The sequence below is a fragment of the Brassica napus genome, chromosome C3, assembly GCF_020379485.1.
Source record: "Brassica napus cultivar Da-Ae chromosome C3, Da-Ae, whole genome shotgun sequence".
NCBI classification, from domain to species: domain Eukaryota; kingdom Viridiplantae; phylum Streptophyta; class Magnoliopsida; order Brassicales; family Brassicaceae; genus Brassica; species Brassica napus.
In genome coordinates, this window is record NC_063446.1 from 30,248,488 (window position 1) to 30,253,570 (window position 5,083).

Consider the following 5,083-nt stretch of genomic DNA (forward strand, 5'->3'; position numbering starts at 1 on the left):
TCGAGTCTGTTTTTTCTTTTTTAGTTCTTTCAAGTCTGGAGTAGATTGCAGAGTCCAAGCTGGGTGCATGAAGAAAAAATGTCATGTTTGGAAGATTTTCCGCGGAATAACAGACTGAACAGTTTGACGATTGTTCCTCTCAAGGAACAGTCCGAGCGATTGTTCTCGACATTAAAGAAACATCCAAGTTATTTTGGGAATTTTCCCTAGCCGCCTCACTTCTTCTCTAACCTAATGGCACCTTCATATAAAAGCGTCTCTATCATTTGTTTTATTTTTTACGCTAGTTTTGCAAGAGACCTAGACTTGTTTTGGCGATTTGCACTTGTAAGGGAAACAGCTTCATCTCTCATCTAGAAAAGATTATTTTTAACCCTCTTGTTTCGATTTCAATTTATTTGCAGTATTATTTAGAAATCATGTCTTTGGTATCTAGTATGATGTCTGAGTAGTCATATAACTTGTCTAAGGTTCTAGGGTGTTGATCGCATGAGCTAAACATAGATAAGCAATTCATTATGTTATCTTCATTCATATCAACTCATACTGCTTGCATTAATCTGATCATTTAATGTTTGAATCTAGGTCTAATCAACTCGCTAACCGCGTAGAAGATGACTTGAAAATGTATGAACGAGCTGAGCAACCCTAATCAACGAAAGTAGATATTAGGGTATTTAGTGAACCTATCGGACTTGATGTCTAATGCTTGCCATCACATCTTGTTTCAAGCGAGAGCTTAGGTATCAAGATCAATTCGCATAGTGGGCAGTTCTATGACAATTGATTGTTCTATTTGAGTCTGAGTTTTAGATTGTGCTTAATCGTGCTGGAATAATTGTTTGACTCAGTATTGACACCAGATGAAGTACCCTAGGCCAGCTTCTTATTAAATTTGCATTCTTTAATTAGTCTTGGTACTTGTTTCTTACGAAACCATAAAATCAAACCCCACTATTGTTTTAGCTTATAGAAGAACCAATCGAATAAAGTGTAAACTGGTCTTATGGATTGAATCTAAACATATTACAAAAACATTTTTTAGTGTATCACGTAATCTCTTGCATAAGAGAGAACGCACTAGAGCTTCTCAATGTCTTGGCTTACAGCGAAGTGATTGACCGCAGTAGAGGTGGTGCAGAGAGTGTTACTGCGGTCATGCAGAGAGTGTGTAGGGAGATGGGAGTACTGTTTCTTGGGAGTTTTGCTTTGTATCCACAGCTTTGTTAGCGCACCCGCGCTCAAAGCATCAACTGTTTCCGTGTATATGCGGTTTTGGATATTGGAACAACTAGATCGAAACTCGAGACAATACACATCAAAGGGGCTTAGGTCTGAATCTTTGACTAGACGAAAACTAGTCTTATTAACTAAGATAAATGTTTGGACACAAAAGCTAATACGAGACGCATCCATGTTTTGTTGTTCTCTTTGTAACATGACCATAATGACTAAAGGATTCATCGTCTACACGGCCATTTGTCGAATGGAGTGACACCAACGGTCGTATGCTGGGGTGAGATCGGGCCACTCGGAGGCCGAGACTGAGAAATCTTGGAGCCAATTTGTGAGCAATATTTCTTGATCCAATGCAGGCAATGTCGAGATAGCTTTGTCTATGGCTCGTTCCACCTCAACCCTCTCGTAACCTGTCAGCACAGGAAACGCTAGCCCGTTCCTAGCGTGGCTAAACAAAGGTAGCCAGTTTGCAAGGAGCCTGAACTTCACTTGTCCTGGAACTTGTGTTGTGTCTCGTGCTAACTCTCCAATTAAGAGCGCTGCAAAACATTAGTTACTAGTAAACATCGGACCATGCATGTAGCAAGGACCTACGTCTTGGAACCTAAATTTTATAAACCTTTTGGACGATGTAAAATGTTGAATTAATGTGAATAAAAATGTGGTGAAGTAGTTTTGAGCACTAAATAAAAAGCTTTTACTTAGTGGCATCATATTATAAAAATGTGGTGAAATATTTTTGAGCACTAAATAATAACCAAGTCCAAATAGATAGTTAAGAACAAGACTTAGGTTCACCCCATAGGGTGAACCTTTAAATTCACCTTTCTTTTTATGACCAATCAAATTGCCATGTAGATAATTAATTAAAAAATATTAAACTTATTTAAAAATAACTAAAAAAACAGAATAATGCCAATTTTAAGGCCGATGACGCCGTTACTTAAACCGGAAACCCTAAATTTTAAATTCTAAAAACCCTAAACCTTAAAACCCAAACCCTAACCCTAAACCCTAAACTCTATACCCAAATCCTATACCCTAAACCCAAATTATATACCCTAAACTCAATTGTATACCCTAACCCAAACAATAAACCCTAACCATAAACCCTAAACCCAAACCATAAACCCTAAACCCAAACCATAAACCCAAATCTTAGACCCTAAACCCAAACCTTATAGCATCTAGGTTTAGGGTTTGAGTTTGGGTTTAGGGTTTACGGTTTGGGTTTTAAGTCTAAGATTTAGGTTTAGGGTATACGGTTTGGGTTTAGGGTCTAGGATTTGGTTTAGGGTATAAGGTTTGGATTTAAGGTTTACTGTTTGGGTTTAGGGTCTAGGATTTGGGTTTAGAATATACAGTTTGGTTTTATGGTTTAGGATTTGGGTTTAGGGTATAGAGTTTGGGTTTTAGAATTACGGTTTAGGGTTAAAAAATTAAGATTTCGGGTTTACGGTTTAGATGGCGGTGTCAGCGTTGTTAAAATTAGCATTATTTTTTTTAATTATTTAAAATAAATTTAATATTTTTTAATTAATTATCTACGTGGCAATTTGATTGGTTCTAGAATGAGAGGTGAATTTAAAAGTTCACCCTATGGGGTGAACCTAAGTTTTGTTCGATAGTTAATGCCATTACTTTACCAGAAATCTTGACCATAAGGCCTTGAACCCTAGGAGCAGCCGTGAGAGACAAGGAAGCTAAACCGGAAGCATAGCTCCACCGTTTTATACCTTCTTCAATCGCACCATAACGCCTAAGTTTCTCTGTCATCCACAGCAGCTCCTCCGCCAGCTTCTCAACAGCCAACTCAACCTCATTCTCCTGAGAACCACCCGCTCTCACCAACGCAGACTCCCTCCTCTTACTCTGCGATAACAAGTTACCGGCCATATCGGCCAAGGACCTGGCCGTGTTGATTGCTGTTGTCAGCCCTCTTACAGAGGAGGCAACATAGCCTCCTAAAGGAAGTGCGCTAACCAGACGCAGAGGCAGACCACCGAAGGTCTCATCTGCGGTTCGAGAGCGTTTCAAGGAGTCCTGCAAACGCGCAGTTGTGCGTGCGAAGGAGGACGCGAGGCCGTTCTATTGACGTCGAGTAGCTCCGCGTTGCAGCTCAGGGCGTTCTCTTCCATGATCTTCTCCGCCATTCCCATGGTGAAATGGTATTTTCTTGAGGTTACTGGAATCTCGTTCATCAGCGCTAGTACCTACTCGTAGACATATTATGACGTATAAATGGCAAAATAAAACCATTAATAGAGAACAAAGTCAATGTAATTATTCCATATATGCAAGTTTTGCATAACTATATATTCATCTAACTTAACGAACAATACATACTTTTTTTGCAAATTTATCAGTCTATGAATAGTTATGATAATTAGTTAATTAGTCCTGATCCATTAATTAGGAAGTACCAATTATCGAGCGTATGATTCATCCACTTCCCTCTATGTTTTCATGTATGCCGTGGCACTATGCATGTTATCCACGTGGAAATTATAGATAAAATGTCCACGTGAGGCCCTCGTGGAGTGTCCAAAAATAGAAAGCTCCAAAATCATATTATATGATCGATACAGATAGATAAAATATTATATTTCAATCAAAGATGGGTTATGGCGTTATGCAAACAATAACACACAAGACTACATGTGCATATTATGACCGTCATGGCTTAATTGGACCCAAGCAACCAAGCGAATCTTGTTAATCAAATCCAAATAAAGACGTTAAACGTAAAAACCAAATTCACCAAGCAAACTTAAAAATAAATAAAACGTTAATGTTAATTAACAACAAATAATAAAAAGGTTACAAACTAACACTTACGTGACAAAGTGCTCTACCGAGAGAGCTGACGGAAGGTGCATCAACGCCGTCAGCCATCATCATACTTAAATTCCCCGACCCTGAATACTTCACCAACGCCGTTGATGACGTCGACGACGAGGAGGGAGCTGAAACCGGTACCAACGCGTTCTCCGCCACCGCGGTGAGAAGACCCGAAGCGAAACTGAAGGCATGATAAGAATAATAATAAGCAGAATAAGATAAGAGATGGGAGTAAAAGGAAGATAGTCCAAGAAAACCCTAAGGACCCAAAGGGAGAGCCACACTATTATCATAGACATGAACCTGAGTTGGTCCGAAGCCGACCACCGCCTAGAAGCCAACTCCGAAGTGGAGGCGGTGGATGCGACGGAAACGAGAGAACGAGCGGCGGTGTTGACGGTGGTCATGAAGATGGAGTTGAGAAGACCCGTCGTGGGACGGTTGTTTCTGTAAGTGTACTCCAAGTATTGTAGCTCCCTTGACGACGACATTCCCTTCTTTCACTTTTGTTGTTGTCTCTCTCAAAAAGAAAGTTAACAATAGTACGACCGGTTATGTTTGTATATATAGAAGTTGGTTTGGATATTTCTTCTTTTCGAAGTATGAGATGCACCGCCTATGATCTGTGTGTGTTCTAGTCGTCGTGTAAGCATTTGATGTAGTTTCGGTAAAATTTTGTCGGGTCCTATGCGTTGTCGTTTCCTATTTTCCCACATAGGTAAATGATAATCTGGAAATTGTTAAATTCTTTTTTTTTTTCAGACAGTGCGTTGAAAAATTATTGTTGAAGTACACGTAAGTGTTGGTTGATATGCACATTAAGCCGGCCAAACTTGAGCTACAAAAAAGTTTTCCAACAGAGCTAGAATATTGAAATTGCACTACAAGAAAACAGCGGTATTCTAACGGACATTCCGACGGAAAATGAAATCCTCGGAATATCCCGAGGAATTTCCGAGGAAACACAAAATTTGTGTTTCCTCGGAATTTCCTCGGAATATAC

At 39.5% G+C, this 5,083-nt stretch overlaps 1 pseudogene; it reads right to left on the minus strand.

The window, feature by feature from the left end:
- Window positions 1–1,347: 1,347 nt before the first annotated feature.
- Window positions 1,348–4,630, minus strand: LOC125584539 (annotated as a pseudogene).
- Between the last annotated feature and the right edge of the window lie 453 nt (window positions 4,631–5,083).